This window comes from Sphaeramia orbicularis, chromosome 7, assembly GCF_902148855.1.
Source record: "Sphaeramia orbicularis chromosome 7, fSphaOr1.1, whole genome shotgun sequence".
NCBI lineage: Eukaryota > Metazoa > Chordata > Actinopteri > Kurtiformes > Apogonidae > Sphaeramia > Sphaeramia orbicularis.
The window spans coordinates 20,401,442-20,420,281 of record NC_043963.1 but is presented as its reverse complement, the minus strand read 5'-3'; the positions used below and the strand labels follow the sequence as shown (position 1 = coordinate 20,420,281).

At 38.1% G+C, this 18,840-nt stretch overlaps 1 pseudogene; it reads right to left on the bottom strand.

Annotated features, from left to right (window-relative positions):
* Positions 1–8,463: 8,463 nt before the first annotated feature.
* Positions 8,464–10,474, bottom strand: LOC115423160 (transcription factor HES-5-like; annotated as a pseudogene).
* Between the last annotated feature and the right edge of the window lie 8,366 nt (positions 10,475–18,840).

Genomic DNA, 18,840 nt, shown 5'->3' with positions numbered 1-18,840 from the left:
CCTGAGATTAATATTGCTTTTTCAAGACAGATCTGTGCACAAAGGTATCATTTTTAAAGAGTCAGACATAAATACTGCTCTATACGGTATATTATAAAGTACTGGCTCTTAAAATCCAGAAGTAAAATAAGCTAATTTAGCCTCACGTTATATTTTCTTGGAGCTGTGCAGTATTTTACTTTTCCTATGTACATTGAGAGCAGCAGATACTGGTAGATTTCATGTTAACCCATTAAGACCCAGTACTACTTTGGTGGCAGTCTATATTTAACTTTTCTTAAGTGATTTATTCATTCATTCATTCATTTATTTATTTATTTATTTATTTGGGACAGTGCATATTAATGAACATCTACAACAACTGCAGCTGTAAATATGCCAGATTGTATCAACAGTGCTAATTTCCATTTGTAGTCCCTAGGGAGGTGACAAGAAAGACCATCACCATTCATCAACATTTCAATAAAATATTATCCTCTTTATTTTGTGGGGGGTTTTTTCAGCAAAAATCAGGTATTCCTATATTTAATTCACTAATCATGGAGATGTTCATAAAAAGCATAAAACCTCAGATTAAAGTTGAGGCTTAATATATCAGAAAGTGAGGAAATTGAGGAAAAAGTTGCTCTTTCAGCCAAGATATTAATAACTGAACATAAACCCAGCATCTCCATCCACTGTCACTGATCCGAGTCCATGGGTTTTACTGGTGAATCAGTGTTGTAGAAGATGAAAGTGTTTCCACATTCACTATGGAACCTCAGAACGTCCAAATGGGTCATATCTGATGACCATGAAAAGATGACAAACTGCATTTTACACCAGTTATTTGCATGTATTGATGGGTTTAGTGGATCAGAACAGAAGTTACTAAACATTTTACATCAGTAGGTTTTGGTTGCTGGAGGCTGTTTGGGCCTTTATGGGTTAAACATGCTCTATGACCTCACATGGTGAGTATTATGATTCATTTTATCCAGACAACCACGGGGGCCTCATACACAATAAAACTACAGTGTTTCTTCGTTGTGTTCCGTGCACAGTAGAATACCTCGTGCATCCATCTCAGGTGCAGGATGTGTTCATGCAGGTACTATGCACCTCTTACACAGACTGAAACAACCCTGTATCTTTGGCTGAGGAGGTACAACTTGAGGATTTATCACAGGAACCTTGTGCAGAAACACTGAAGCACACATGGATCAAAGGGTGCTGCTCATACTGCTGAGGTTCAGGTGTGAAAAGTGTCAGGTGGCCCAATTAATGCGCAACAAACAAACAATCTGTCCAGTGGGTCTGAGTGTCCAAGGCAGATTCTGGTTTTGTACATCTTTAGTATAACTACCAACAAAAAAATAGCGATGGACGTCTAATCTGTTCTAAATGTCCACAACGCTCTGCATCACTGTTTATTGTTTGTATAAGAACAGAATCTGATCCACATTTTATGCACAAATCTGCAGCCGTTTGTTTCAAAGCAGTAATTAGAGAATACAGATCATTTATTTCAGAAGTAAAAGTTCTGGCACTGACAAAAATGTCTTCTTTTGCAAACTTTGTTGCTTTTTTCATGGGGTATATTGTATACATCTTCTATATGTTCTAAAGATTTTTACTGGCAAATAAACCATATTTATGCAAATATCAATTTATGTCACTGTGGAGGTTTATCCCTTATTAATCTGGAACTATTTCTGTGGTGACCTCTAACTTAATCTTCCCCTACTTTTAACCCCTCCTAAGTTATTTATCAGCATTTATTTTATTATTTTTTGTATATTGCATTTTTCAGTGAAAATCATGTATTTTCCCATGTTTAATTTATTGACTACATAGATGTTCATAAAAGCTCAGAGTGAATATCAGAATCAGATTTATTGCCAAGTCATTTTTACATTACAAGGAATTTGTCTTGGTTCTGTTGGTGCAAACAGTCAAAAGAAGCAGTTAAAATAAAAAATAAAAAATATTAAGGTTGTTATAGCAGAGCAGACAAAACTGAAGAAAAAGTGACTTTTTTCAACTAAATACATGAATCACATTGACAATACATATGTAAACAAATAAATCAACTGAACATAAAGACAAGTATCTACAACCACTGTCATTTGTCAAACTATAGGTTTTACTGGTGATGTTGCATTGACAGTGTTTCCATGTTGACTACAGACCCTTTGAATGTCCAAATGGGTCATATCTGATGCTGCTGAAAACTGAATTTTACCTGAATTATTTAAATGTATTGATAGAAATAATTGCTCAAAAGCATTTAAACATTTTCAGGAGATGCTTTGGGTCACTGGTGGCTGTTTAGTTCTTTAAGGTTCAAGGTTCTTTATTGTCCTCATCATGGAAACGAACGACATTTGTCCTCAGGACCAGCTGTATACATCCGACACTAAACCCTATAATAATTAAGAGTAAAATAGCTTTAAAGGTCCCATATTATGCTATTTTTCAGTCACGTCATATAGGTCTCAGAAGCCCAAAAACATAGTATTTAAGTTTGTTCGCCCCAAAATCATCCTTTGTTCGGAGTTTCAGCGGTCGAAAAAGTCACTCTCACCAGCCCTCCTCAGAACAGGCTGTTTCTGGGCCTGCTTCCGGGTATGAAAATGAACGCATCTGTCCACGCCCACCCACCCCCCCTCCCCTCTCTGGGAGAGGACGCGGCTTACGCTAACGGTACTACGCGCTAATGTTGACTGTGAAGCCATGGCTCGTCGGGACGCAGTAGTTCAGCCATACCAGTTCAGTCTCAGACAGAACGTCTTTCCAAACACTGGCTTTCTTTGCCTTGAGGCGTGATTGAGCCCCGACGGAAAACGGCGGGTTCGTGGACCTGACACGGAAAGACGCCTGCCGCCACTAATGCAGGGAGCTACTAACAAGCTTGATGCTAACTATACTGATGCCAACCACAAAAGGCAAATGTTCAGAGTAGTTCTGTTGAATGTCTCTTGATATTATCAGCTCTTGCATGTTAACGGGGACGCAAACGTTAGCAGCAGTAACCGAGCTATGTTAGCTGCCATGCTAACGTTAGACGTACACATCAACAACCACCAGCTTATCCGTAATGTAGGGTTATGCAGTAAAGATACAAAAAAAATAAGAACTTACATCTCCCACACTTGTACTTGGGTCACGAAGCGTTGGTACTGCGTCCTTCTGGATTCGGAGTCTTTGTGCTAAGCCGGTGTGGGATAAAATACGGACCTTGTAAAATTTGGACCTATTTGGAATTTGCGCATGTGCGAGCGCAGCCTTACCTTGTACCTTGTCAGGTTCAGCGACCCCTAACCCCTAACCCAACCCAAAAGCGCACAATTCTACTCGCAAGGTACTTATTTCATAAGACTCGCTGAACGTGACATCCGGTAAGGCTGCGCTCGCGCATGCGCAAATTCCAAATAGGTCCAAATTTTACAAGGTCCGTATTTTATGCCACACTGGAGCTGTATGGGCCCATGTTCGAAAAACACTCGTCCGTGAAATGCCGGGCACACACATACAAGCGTTTCAGAATGTTTGGTACATGACCATCACAGATAGAATCCAGCCACTTTTTACGGAGAGGCTCGGAAGTGGGGAGCAAAAATAAACTTTCGTGTTGGTGTGTGCAGCCAACAACACCACAACTTGCGTGTCTCGCCTTCACCATGTTTGTTGTCCGAGAGGTACTTTGCCAGGGCGGGGCTTACCTTTTCATGCAGGGTGGGGGCACAGTCAGGGGGAGGAGTTAAATCCGTTTATGTCGTCATAAGCGGACCCAACTCAAACTCGGCTGTTTGAGCAGGCATTTTCACAAAATATGGCAGGGAGGAAACAGACAGTTTTCAAATTCGAACCTCATAATGAAGCTACTGCAACACACACTACTATAAGAAAACTTTAACAAAGTGAGATTTGCATAATATGGGACCTTTAAAAACAAATAAATATATAGAAGTAAAAAATAACCGTACTAGGTGATAAACTGTAAAAAATTTAGGCACTGAAAAAGAACAATCAGAAAATTAAAAGAGCATTGAGACAAAACTTTTGGCTACAACTTCATCTTCATCTTACATCAGTGAAAGTGTGTATTATCTGCTAAATGTACCTGAAGTATGAACAGGAGAATTTGTCAGTGTGCAGTAAAATTATTCTTGACTGTGTTATATTTGATAATTTTGGATTAATGTTATGTCATAGGTTGAGCCCATTTAAATCACTTTATTGTTGTTGATAGTTTAATCCATAACAATGCATCATCATCATCGTCATTGTCACCATCATCATCATCACCATCATCACCATCATCGTCATCATCACCATCATCGTCATCTTCACCATCATCATCGTCATCATCACCATCATCGCCATTGTCACCATCATCAACATCATCATCATCATCACCATCATCATCATCGTCATCATCAACATCATTGTCATCATCATCATCGTTGTCGTCATCATCATCACCATCATCGTCATCATCACCATCATCGTCGTCATCATCACCATCATCGTCATTGTCACCATCATCATCACCATCATCAACATCATCGTCATCATCACCATCATCATCGTCGTCATCATCATCGTCGTCATCATCATCATCATCAACATCATTGTCATCATCATCATCGTTGTCATCATCACCATCATCATCATCGTCATCTTCACCATCATCATCGTCATCATCACCATCATCGTCATTGTCGCCATCATCATCATCACCACCATCAACATCATCGTCATCATCACCATCATCATCATAATCATCGTCATCATCATCATTGTCATCAACATCATTGTCATCATCATCATCATCATTGTCGTCATCATCATCATCGTCATCATCACCATCATCATCATAACCATCGTCGTCGTCGTCATCATCACCACCACCACCATCATCATCATCCCCATCATCATCATTATCATCATCATCGTCATCATCATCGTCATCGTCATCATCATACTAGAACATCGTCATACATCTACATAACTCTACAAAGCACAGAAAATCCTATTTGCAGCTTTGTGATGATGGATTTTTTTCAGCAATTCCAAGAATTTATTTTACTTTAATGAGATTTAATGAGGAGGAAAAAAGAAAACTTCATCCTTCAGTTTCTCACAAGATCTACACATTTGGAAATGACTGGTTTATCAGAGGACAGGATTGGGATGAAAAACAGGGATTAGAAAATGTAAAGTACAAGTATTTCAAATTTGTACTTTGTGTCCAGGACTTGAGTAGAAGTATTTAGTTACATTCCACTACTGACAGAGGTGCCATTACATGGGGAATTAGTTTTGTTCAGACAAACTACAGAGAACTTTACCACCCAATAAAAGGGCACCTGTCGAACAACAGAAAGAAACAAACACAGTCTCATCAGAAACCATTGTATTTCTAAATTACCACGACAAAAAGTGAATCTCAGGATGCATGTGGTAATAACTACTGAGTTTACTCCGGTTTTTGCGTTTTTATGCAAATACGTCTGAGTTAATAAGTGAAATTTTGGACATATCTAATAAGTAAAATGCACATTTTAGGGGCCAAACATAAATCAGGGTTTTAATGTCTCTGATTCTGACAGAATCTGTACACTCGATGCATGCAAAACATTTATGATTTAGATTATTATTATTGCCTCAGTCGCACATTAGTCACGTTGTTCTGCAGAAAACTACAGGCTGCCTTTAATCATAGGCTCTTGTCTTTCTCCTCCTGAGGATCTGCGGGGCCTGTTATAAATGAACTGTGTCAAATTAGTGTCAAGTTAATGGCATTATGAGCGAGCTGGCAGCGTGCCTCTGTGGGCCTCCATCATGGCCAGTCCCAGATGTGAAGCTGGCCTTGTGGGCCCAGTGTGAGTAGTCCTGTTCCTCCAGTTTCCCACCAGTTCACAACATCAGGGTAAATGAGCTGCAAAAGCCATGCCGCTCCTCAATGCTCCGCTGGGAATGTTAATTGATCTTTTGTTGCAGGACAAACAGAAACTCTGTGTCCTGGTCCATCTGGGAAAAATCAAGTCATCCAGCTTCAGAGGCTGGCACAGAGCAGCGTGTCTGTCTGCGGTTTGTGTTGACTCTTTTAATTTAAGGTTGAGCCACCCACCTTCAATAGTGAAAGAAGTAGTTCAAGTTTTAATGAAGTCACAGTGACAGTAAGACAGCAGAGGGTACAAACCTTACATACTTAATGTGAACTACTGTATGTAAAGAAAACACTGACATACAGACCATTAACTTCAGTTTTAAATCTTCAGGTGAAAGTGAACAATGACTGAACAGAAATTAACCTTCTTAGACTGTACAGTTAGCAAAGAAATATGTGTCAGATCTGTGGTAATATGAAAAAAGTAATAGAAATTAACACCTATTAACTAAAAAAAAAAAACATTTACGAGAAAGGAATCATATTTATAGGCTTTGTGAGGGGTAAGAAAGAAAAAAAACATGCTATCTCACCAGAAAAACATTTAGTTTCTCAATTAAAATGAACAAAAAGCAGACCTTGAAAGAAACTCATGATCATAATGGATCCCAATAGATATTATAGGTGTCCAACAGTTGCTAAAATCTGTATAATTCCACAAAATGTGCAGATGAGTAAACCAATATTGTATTTAACATCATAAGAGCAACATTTTTATTAAGTTAATTCATAATGAACAGGGTTTTGTGAAGCTAAGTCAAAGTGCTTTTGCAGTGAAAATACAACAACTGAAATAAAATGTAGAATCTGTGTTAAAATAATACACTGCTGCCCATAAAGTAATATCAATTTAATCATTTTGTTTTCAGACACATTCCACTTGTTATTCCTACTTATACACATCAGTAATCACCAGCTAATTGACCAGGTGCAATTATCACATACTGAGTCCCAGTTACACTTTATCTATGAAGAATAACTCACATTTCAAGAGAAGAGGTAAAAATAATTGTTCAAACTTTCTGGGTGTCAGTGTACATATAATAAAAATATATGTAATGTGTTTATCTAAGTCCACATACATGATGCTCTAGTGTACACCCATGTCAGTCTTGTTTATTAGGGTCTGTCTGTTCAGTTTTGTGATTCTGTGGAACCAAAGTGGAATCAAAGTGTCAACTGGGAATTCGAGGAATCCCTCCTATCGACTATTTTCAGTCCTCATTGTTTTGGTTCTGTCATCATTTCATCATTACAGCTTTCCAAACAGTAACCATCCTGTTCAGTCACGTCCACGTCTGCTTTCTCTTCTCTGGTTGTTTCATTGTTGACATGTTTGTGTGAATTTGGGCCTCTTCTTCAGGTTTGTGTGTACTACGAGGCCGCTGGGGGCTTTTGTCTGCAAGTGTGTGTGAAGACGAGTTGCCCTCCCACCGGCAGCCCGAGAGCTCTGAATTCCTGCCATAAAGTCTCGGCCATCACTCTCAGACCTGCGGCGGCGCAGGGCGGCTTCCCGTCAGCCATCTCTCTGTGAGTGTGGTATCTCCCGTTTCCCACACTCTGTGCCTATTCACTGGCCCCTAAAGGGGAACAATAGAAGTGTGTCTTGTTACACATCACATTAGCTACGGTGTTTGATCTCTTGTTGAAGGAGGAGGGGAGGCGGCTTCAGCCAGGCCATCTGGTCCGGCCAACGAGACCCTGAGAAACTCCCAGGCATGCACACTGCCATCTCCACAACTTCTGCACACACAAATAGTTGTGAAAGACTTTTGTGGCACTTGAGACATAATTCAAGTATTAGACAGCATACCACAACAGAAGCAGCACATGAGAACGGGCTGGGGGCGTCGGGGGGGGGGGGCCTGGTACGTCAGACTGTGAACACCTGTGCACCACAAAGGTCACCAAGAAGACTCTGCTGCTGCTGTTCTCAAACACAACATTATTTTATTAGTTTATCTGCAGATTATTATTAAAATGATCATACTTTATGTAATTATATATATTTATATAAATGTGGAATGTTGGTGAAGTGAAGACAATCAATCAACATGAAAGTTAAAGTTCAGTTTCTGTTATTTTGTGGTTTCTCCTTCATTCCTTATTTTTTATACTTGTCTTTAATGATGTTGTCAGGCTGAAGTTTCACTGGTGCAGTGGAGATTAACATGTTAAAACACTGACATTATGATGACTTTATATTTTAGAATTATCCCACCAGGCTGCAGATATAAACACTGCTGCTTTTACTGTCACTGGTTCCTTTAGGATGAACTGATCATGTAAATGTGCTGTTCTGATTGTCAGGTGTAAATATAGGCGAATTTACTGTGAAAACACCAAATTAACTACATAGTTGACCTGCTGTAACGACTACATCACTGACTGACTCAGGACTAAATGTAAATATTGATTCATCTCAATAGTAGTTTCCTGTGAACAAAACTTGGTTTATGTTTTTTGTTTTGTGACACTTGTCACTGAAGTTTTTTTTAGATAAAACAAACACAAACATCAGTGCATTTTACGTTTGCAAAACTTCATCTGAAGTTTTCATTTATTTTTCAGTTCAGCTTCTAACAGAAGCAGTATAACAGATTCTTTTAGTAAGAAGTAGATTTTACAGATTCCTTTATAAAAGGTATTAATGTGAAGATGAACAACATCTGTTTACAACTGAACAATTATCAACAGGTACAAGACCAGTGGTAATGGTTCCTCACACATAGGCCAAATAATGGTTACAAATAGTCATAATAAAATATAATCAGAACAAGATTTACAATAAAAATAGATCCATAGGATCCATGTTTGGGATGTAATTAATTCATAGCATCAAATAGATGAAATGTATCAGTGATACCCAGTATCAACAGGAGCTAAAAACACAGATACACACAGTGTCTCAGACACTCAGACCATTTTAACCCAATGTGGGTCCAAAACATCATTCAGTAATGTTTGTTAAAACAAACAAAAATCTGGATTTGTCTTCCCATAGGAAAGATTTCAGAGTCTTTCAGTAAAACCTGAATGGTTTCAGTCCTTCCAAAGGAGAACTGGCACATTGTGCCAAATTCACCAAACACTCACTACCATTCATTCTCCTGCAGAGCAGAAGGAAACAGACTTCAGTGAGTCTTTAACTTTCTGTCCATGACGTTCACAGACGTGGTTCTGTCTTGAGGTGGATCTGATGTGGCCTTGGTCCTACCAGGGCCTCCACAGACCACAGCCAGCCTGGCTCACACCTTTACTGGGGTTGGCCTGATGGACCGGTGAACCGGGAGGGGTCAGGGTGCAGGGACTGTGGCTGGTCCTGCTTGAGGCCTGCAGGCCTTGGAAGTGGCTGAGCAGCCTCCTGTGGGCCTGGGTCTGGACGTCGCAGTGGGACAGGAAGCTGACGGCCTCCTGGACACAGCGGGAGTAACCGTCCCCGGCACTCATCAGACTGGAGGTCACAGCGGCCTGATGCTGCTTCTGCTGCTGCCAGCCCCTCAGGTAGGCCACCGCCATCTCCAGGATGTCTGCCTTCTCCTGCTTGGAGTCCGGCTGCTGCCTCAGGAACTCTGGGCCCAGCAGGGACTTCAGCTGCTCGATGCTGGTGTTGATGCGATCTCGTCGCAGTTTCTCCACCATTGGTTTTCTCAGCTGAAGAAACAAGAGAGAAAAGCATTTAGTACCATTGAAAATCTGCATTATTTCATATGACTCTATAATGTTGAACAGAAGGAATGTACTGTTCTGTCCTGGGAATAGTTTTACCTTATGAGCAGGAGTCAGGTGGTCCTTAGAGAAGTTTGCTCCATAAACAGTGGGTGCCATCGCTGTAGAGTCGAAGGTTTCCTGCTCAGTTAGAAGAGCCAGTTGAGTCTGAGCTGCTTCTCCTCTGCCTCTGCCTGTATTTATACACCCAAATCTCCATATGAATGTGTGGGTCTTGGGCTTGTTGGAGTTTCTCACAGTCTCTGAGCCAATCAGAGCGCTGGGAAGGGCTTTGAGGAACGCAGGGCTGCCACATGCTCAATGAAGTGTTTATAGCCGCGGGGACAATGAGTGTGTCTCCGGGGAGCAGGTGGAGGAATAGACTCTGAGAGAAAGAGCTCGGGGTGGGGGGGTGGAGGGGGGAGATGGGAGACTGACCCAGTGCTTGTGTTGATATGGGAAAGTGGTGACCCCAGAGGGAAGCACGCCGCTGTCTCATGTCATCTCCACCGCGACGTAATTGAGCACAAAGTGCCTCCGCCACCAGGCACACGTGGGTGTTACAGAGGGCCAAGCTTTAGAAAAGACCAACATGCAGCCACTTCCACCAATCTGACACGGCAGACTTATAAAGCTGTGCAACAGTTGAGATGCCTCAGAGACGAGGGAAAAATGCTTTTATTGAAAAAAAGACAAAATAATAAAAGAAAATATGTGGAATGGAACCTTTTTGCACAGTTTGCTCTGAGTTTTTTTTTCCTGTAAATGATGAGAAAACATCTTATCTGTCAAAAATAGAAAGACACCAGTGACTTCACATGAAAACCTTCTGTATTTTTGTTTTATCTTTGCTTTTACTGTCATTTCCATGGACCAATTTCAGTTTTTTTACATTAATCATTTGGTCTTGTTTATTTAGGTTTTTCAGTAAATTACTGTCACTGAAGAGAAAGTTGAGACATGAGACATAATAAGACCAGTGCTGGAATGTGATGAGTACTTTTAAACCTTTTTGGAAAATACACTGTCACAAAGTTGAAAACAGGCCCTGTAAGGAGAAGTTGACTCTTTAGAGAGTTGATACACACAAACATATGATAATTATACAGAATATGATGAATTGTTGTAGATTAAACAATGCAGTCGTTTATAAAGTGTCTACACTGAGCTCATCCTCTGAAATTTATAGCAATAAAATGCAACATATATGGTGAAACTTCACGACACAGACATTAAACCAATGAACAATAAAATAATAATTGAGTTGTTGCCAGTTAAATATTGCTCCCAATAATGCACAACTCATATGAGTAAAAAAGCATCATATATAAGATAAGATAAGATAAGATAAGATAAGATAAGATAACATAACATAACATAACATAACATAACATAACATAACATAATCATTTTCAAATATTAACTTATTTTCAGAGTCTGTGATCATTTTAAAATAGTGTGTGATAATTTCAACAAGATCTCAGGTTTTCAGATATTCAGGGATCATTTTAGGAAAATTTCTCATTATTTTAAAGCATGAATTGATATTTTTGTTTTTATTTTGAGACACAAAGTCATTATTTTGCTATGTTTCTTGTTATTTTAAAATATTAAATCATCCTTTTGACGTAGTTATCCATTTTGTTTTCATTAGTTTCTGACTATTTTGGGATATTAACTCATAATATTCAGAGTTTGTCATTATTCAGACAAGATTTCTCATGCTTTTCAGAAACTGAGTAATTATTTTAAGAATATTTCTCATCAGTTCGAAATATGACTTGTAATTTTGAGACAGTAAGTCTTCCAAGTTTTCCATTATTTGTAGACCATTTCTTATTTTTTGTGACACTAACTTATTATTTTTGTTATTGTAAGGTATTAATTCATCATTTTGAGAGTTTTTCACTAATTTGAGATACTTTGCTGATACTTTAATCAAGTAAAGCAGTTTTTTTTTCTACTTACAGTAGATTATTTACACAGGAATTTGACCTTGTGAATACTTGTGCACAAGACAAACTCTTGAATTGTTGAAATATTTGATGGAAAGTGAAGGCTTTTGTGCTTTAAATATGTAGAAAATCCTCTGTGGAGACACTTGAGGTTCCCTGTGTTTGAAGTTCAGCCTGTCAGTTTTCATTTTATGGTGGATGAAAAGTCCTCCAACTGTAAACATCTTAACAGTCTTCACACTCCGAGCACATGCTCACACATCAGACACACTCTCATTCAGTGTACCACACACACACACACAGACCCACACAGACCCACACAGCTGGCTGACCTGCCTGCCGCTGGCCACGTCTCAGTCACACGCTCTCTTCCTGCCTCTGTGGAACGTGGGAGCCGCTGTGGTCCCGGGCTTCCCACACTTCAGTGTTAATGACACTGAGGCCGGCTGCACAAAGGAAGTGTGCCCCATCGAACAAAGATTGAGTGACCGACCCCCCCCCCACCACCACCACCACCACCACCCTCCTCCTCTCCCTCCCCAACACACACACACATACACACACTGGGCTTCCAGGCACACCATCTGGACGGATCGGACGCCATTGTCAGCCAATCAAGCATGGGAGACGCTCACCGTGAGAATTGGAGAGGCTGAAATAGAGACAGAAAGTTAAAGAAGAAGAATAGAGTCTGTGTGTGACAGAGAGAGAGAGAGAGAGTGGGAGAAAGTTGGTGGAAAGTTTGATAAAGGTGGAAACCAGGACATGTGCAAGACAAGTGACAGAAAGTAAACATTTACTGTATCACAAGACAAATATACAGATTAACAGAAACAGATGAACAGTGTTTACCCCCAGTTCAGTCATGTAATAAATATATAATACTAGAAGCACTCGGAGAGCGCAGACCTCCGCCAAGGCTGATCAGTGGCCCCCCCCGTGGGCCCCCCCACGCCAAGGAGGTTATGTTTTTGCCAGGGTTTGTTTGTCTGTCTGTCTGTCTGTCTGTCTGTTTGTCTGTCCGTTAGTGTGCAGCATAACTCAAAAAGTTATGGACAGATTTTGATGAAATTTTCTGGTCTGCGCCCCCCCCGTGGGCCCCCCCCACCCCCGATCACCACCAAAATTTAATCATTTCTTCCTTATCCCATTTCCAACAAACCCTGAAAATTTCATCAAAATCTGTTCATAACTTTTTGAGTTATGTTGCACACTAACGGACAGACAAACAAACAAACAGACAGACAGACAGACAAACCCTGGCAAAAACATGAACAATGAAATAAAAGCAAAGTCTGGTTTAACCCATAAAGACCTAAACAGCCATCTACAGTTGCGGAAGAAATTATTAGACCACCAAAAGTCATCAAAAACAATGGTTATGCAATCAAGTACTAACTCCTGTGTGTATCATGTGACTAAAACAGACAGAAAAGAAAACATGGAATGCCTAAAAGCACTGTTTTTGTCAGTACAGTGCCATAGATATTGATGTAAGAACTGAAGTGATTTTGGTTATTATCAAGAAAAGATGGAAAATGGATAGATATCAGCTCTGAAATTAAACTCTTCTGAGCTATTTTTGTTGTTATCATTATATTTGTCCAAACAAATGTACCTTTAGTTGTACCAGGCATTAAAATGAACAAGAAATTGAAGAAAACAAGGAGTGGTCTAATAATTTTTTCTGCGACTGTATGGATATAAACTGTTTAATACCTGTTGATCCACTAATTCTATCAATACATGTAAATAATTGGTGTAAAATGCAGTTTATCGTCTTTTCATGGTCATCAGATGTGACCCATTTGAACGTTCAGAGGCTCCGTAGTGAACATGGAAACACCATCATCTTCTACATTGATACACCAGTAAAACCAGTGGATGAAAACACTTGTTTGGTGTTCAGTTATGATATCTTAGCTCAAAAATCACTATTTCTTCAGTTTTCTCTGGTTTGGATATCATAATCCTCAACTTTAATCTGAGTTTTTAATGGAAATCTACATGATCAACAAATTAAGTATGGGAAAATATTTGATTTCACTGAAAAATCACAAAATACAGAGGATAATATTATAATAAATAATGATAATTCATTTAAGAAAGGCAACATAAAGGAAAAATTCGTTTGGGAACTGCCACAAAAGTAGCGCTGGGTCTTTATGGGTTAATTACTGAAGCATATTTCTGTCCCTATGATGAAAAACAAACCCTATTAGTAAAAATAATGACATGTTATCTAAAACTAATGAGAAACTTTCCCAAAATCATTACTTTGAGACAATCAGTCATTACTGTTACAATATTTCTCATTATTTTACGTCATATTTTAAGATTTAGTTTGTTGGGTTTTTTTTTTTTTGTTTTTTTTTTTACAATTTTGAGTTCTAACCCATTATTTTGATTTAGATTTCTCATAATTTTGAGATAATAAGGCATCATTCTTAAAAATTTTGTCATTATTATAAGATATTATGGCATAATTTTCTCTGTAGTTTTCATTGTTTTCAGATGTCAAGTCATTTTTCTCATTATTTTGAGACAGACATTATTTTGACCACGTTCCTCATGGTTTTTAAGGTATTAACTCATCATTATGAGCATTTTCCATAATTTTGCAATACCAACCCATTTTTAAAAGCATCCCTTCACTACATTATGATATTTAGTCATTATTTTAAGAAAAGCTGTCATTACTTTTGAGTTATTAAGCTTTAATTTTTAACAATTTTTTGCTAGTTTGAGACACTATGCCATTATTTTGAAAATATTTTCCTTTATTTTGAGACTCAGTCAGTCATTACTTTGGCAATTTGCCTCATATTAAGATATAAAGTCATTGTTTCTGGTGGTTTTTCTCCATTTTGATCCATTTACTACATTATTTTTCACTATTTTGAGTTGTCAAATCTTTATTTTCAGAGAATTTTACATTATTTTGATCACTTTTCCATCAGTTTTTCTTTCCTTTGAGATACTGACTCATTATGTTTGACAAGATTTCTCATCATTTTCAGAAACTAAGTCATTTTGCGATATTAAATCATAACTTTGAGAATATTTTTTAGTACTTTGACACAGTTAGACATCAGTTTTGAGGGATTATTTTGATTTACAAGATCAGTTTTCATTTCAATACTGATCTGATCTCTCAAAACCTTTATATTTACCCTTTTCCTCCAAACTTTTAGAGCTAAATTCAACATTCATTTCTATTTTCTGTCAACACAATACTTAACAACTCTATCCACCATCTTTAACCAGATCCTCTATGTAGGCAGATGTTTTCCACCATGTTCCCACCACATATCATTCAGAATCCTCACAATAACGAGGATGTGTGCCCCCTCGTGTCACATCAGGCTGCGGACCCCTCCCTCCTGTTTGTTTGGACTGAAGCCATTGTACAAGAAGAATTCCACTAATTTATTCACATCCTATTGTCATAAGACTGCTTTGTGATTGGCCAACGTGTGTGAGAACCGGCATGGCATTAAATCGATGGGAAAGTTAGTTTAAGTATATAAGGGTAGGGGGACTCGGTGGGTCATATCATAACATATATTCCAGCGCTGAGTGGACTGACGACACCTGAATGCACCATGAGAGATCAGCACACAGCGTAAGAACATTCATCTGGTTTGTTAGTTAAAGTTGGCAAAGTTTAATTCCTTATTTTGTCTTTAAAGGTTGTTTTATTTGTAGACTTTTGTGGCTCTTGAAGACTGTGTGATATGAGTTTTAGCAGGCCAACGGGGCCTTGAACGCAGCACCGCAGTGGAATATTTTCCATCACAGAGGAATTTAACTCTCTAACTACATTTGTCATGAAGATTGTAACTAATCTGACAGAAAGCTTCAAGTTTTTTAGTGTTTTTATAGATCTTCTCTCAATGTTCACTGCATATCTACTCATTTATCTTAAAAAAAAAAAAAAAAAAAATCACCATTTTTTCTTGGAACAGTTAATTATGATAGAAAGCAACAAAGATCTGATCCAGTCTAGTCCAGGCAAAGGTTTTCTCCCACTTTGCTCAGTATTTAGTCTTATATACTATAGAATATAGACTGGTTTAATTTCTTCCTCCATCCTAATAAACTTAACATATTATAGTTTGTCAGTTTATTTAGACCAGGGGTGTCAAACATACAACCCAAGGGCCAAAACCGGCCCATCAAAGCATCCGATCCAGCCTGTGGGATGAATTTGTGAAATGCAAAAATTACGCTGAAGACATTAAGTCATTGTTGTTCAGGGGCCACATACACATATAGACCAGTTTGAGCTCAAGTGGGTCAGACCAGTTAACCCATAAAGACCCAGTGCTACCATTGTGGTGGTTCGCAAATGAATTATTCTCTATATTTAACCTTTCGTAAGTGATTTATCACCATTTATTGTAATATTATCCTCTTTATTTAGTGTTTCTTCAGTAAAAATCTGGTATTTTTCTATATTTAATTCACTGATCATGTAGATGTTCATAAAAGCTCTGAGTAAATTCAAAGGTTATTATATCAGAAAAAGAGAAAAATGAAGAAAAAGTGACATTTTCAGCAAAATTTATCATTAACTGAACACAAACCCAGTGTATCCATCCACTGTCATTGATCTAACTCTATGGGTTTTACTGGTGAATCAATGTTGTAGAAGATGACAGTGTTTCCACGGTAACTACAGAGCCTCTGAACATCCAAATGGGTCGTATCTGATGACCATGAAAAGATGACAAACTGTATTTTACACCAGTTATTTACATGTATTGATAGGATTAATGGATGAACAGGTATTAAACAGTTTAGATCCAATCCAACTTTATTTGCAAAGCACTTTAAAACAACCACAGTGGACCAAAGTGGTGTACAGAAGAAGAAATAAAAACCTAATTAAAGAGTAAAATACAAGAATAGGTTAAAAAAAAAAAAAACATGGAACAAATGTACAAAAAAAAAAAAAGATCAGTAGATGGTTTTGGTCAAAGGTGGATCTTTATGGGCTAAATACTTTTATAGTAACCTATAAATAATGACAACTCCAGATTTTTCTGTGTTTTTGTGAGGAAAAATAGGAATATTACATGAAAATTAACATTTACAAACTATCCTTTCACAAAAAATGTGAATAACCTGAAGGAATATAAGCAACACGAAATGTCTTAAGAGAAGTACATGCAATTTTAACAATATTCTGGCTGTTACTAAATGTTTTGTGTATGTGTAGATCCACTGTAAGTTGTGATGAACATGTGTAAATAATAAACTGAGATGTAATAATGTTAAAACTACACTTATTTTTCTTAAGAAATTTCAGGTTGTTCATGGCTGTTGAGGTTATTCACATTTTTTTTAAAGGAGACTTTGTAGATGTAAATGTTTTCATAATACAATTTTACTTTTTTAACCATTATTATTTTACTGGTCTGGCCCAGTTCAGATCATATTGGGCTGTACAAAAATGAGTTTGACACCCCTGGTTTAGATTGCAATCAAGAGCAGTAAAAATTATTCAAATTAGAGTTATAAAGTTGCCACCGATTATTTTCTTTTTAGTGTATATGTAACATTGACTTCAATTCTCCCCCCTTGTAAAACTGGGTCCCAAAGGTTCTAAATCCTGGTTGTAGGTACTTTACATGGAACCAGATTAAAGTGAAAACATCCAGATCAGTGCTCATTCTGCTCAGTTACAGCCTAATATTACACTGATGGAACCTCGAATGAAGCTTCTGTTTGACTGAAGTATTAACCTGATGTTCCTCCTCGTCCTCAGGTTGTGTAAGGTCATGGCTTTGGAGAGGAAGTGCACAGACGGGGCAGGGAGGCTTCGCTCGGCCCTGGAGGCTCAGCTCAGCGGTGGGATGTCCAGCTCTGACGTTTGGGACAAAACCGTGTCCTTCTTTGCTGTGAAAAAGGCCTTGATTTTCCACAACGGCTACAATAAATCCTCCAGACAGGCCTTGAGGCTGTTCCCTTCACCTGCAGAGGACGTGGCTCCGCTGTGCTGCCAATGAGGACACGAATACAGGACATACAGACGGAGGACTGTTCTGAAAGTAGTTTTATTTCTTTAAAACTTACTGTATTTGAGCGTTTTTTACTCCACAGTAAGAGTGAAACATGAACATAGTGGGTTTTTGTTACCCGTCATCCATGACCATGTACACTGTGATGTTACCTGGTCCATTAATGGGCCTTAAAATGTGCATTTTTATGCCTTAAGCCTCAGTTTTCCTTAAAACCGGTCATTTACTGACCATGCTGTTAAGGTTTTGTTAGACCTAAAGCCATATTCCTTTGTATGAAGGGGAAATGTTTATGCCAATGCATACTTTATGTAACTAAATTTAGTGCTTTTAAAGGAGTGGGGAGTGTTGTAAGTGTAAGGTGATAAATGTATAAACACCTGAAAGCCATGAGTGAAATGTGCAATATGTGCTTCCTTATGCAAGTTGAAATAAAAATAATGAAATGAAGTACACTGGTGAAAAAAGTGCTCTTATTACATCTTTTATAATTAGATTCCCACTTCATTTTCCACCCTTATAAATTATTTTATTTATTTTTTTTTTGTTTTGTTTTGGTTTTTTTGACATTCATCTGAAGTTTACGTTAGACTGAAAATGTGAAAATGGTGAACTGCACCTTTTATATGAGAATTCATTTCAGTATAATCGACACGTTGCCTCCTAGTGGTTTGTTCGATCACACACAGTCATGTTTCCATCTCTTTTGTTTTCATCTTACTCACATACATCACTTAATCCCTGCAGAAAACCTTTTGACCTGAACATTAAAATATCTTCTAATTCTGACATTTAATTATTCTCAGTTCGTGCATGTCCTTTAAACTGATTCACGTAGTTGGACAGATGACGGTGAATGTGGACACGAGTTTTTACATTTAGTTAATGATACAGTGCTGAATAAGTCACCTTTTCTTCAGGAAAATACAAACTTCTCACTGAAAAATACTGAAGATAACAAATGGTGATACACTTAGTTTAATTAATTTGGGAGTCACCATAAAATAAGCCTATCTTGTCATCTTTTTTTTTAAGTTAGCCATAAAATACCCATAAAATAAATGACATATCTACAAAGTCATCATCGTATTCAATAAACCATAGAATAGAGTTATCGTATGAAGATTTGAGTCATTTTCCTACAAAAAACAAGCCTATATCACTGCTAATGTCGCACAATCATGTTCCTTTACAGATGAAGTTAAATTCCTAG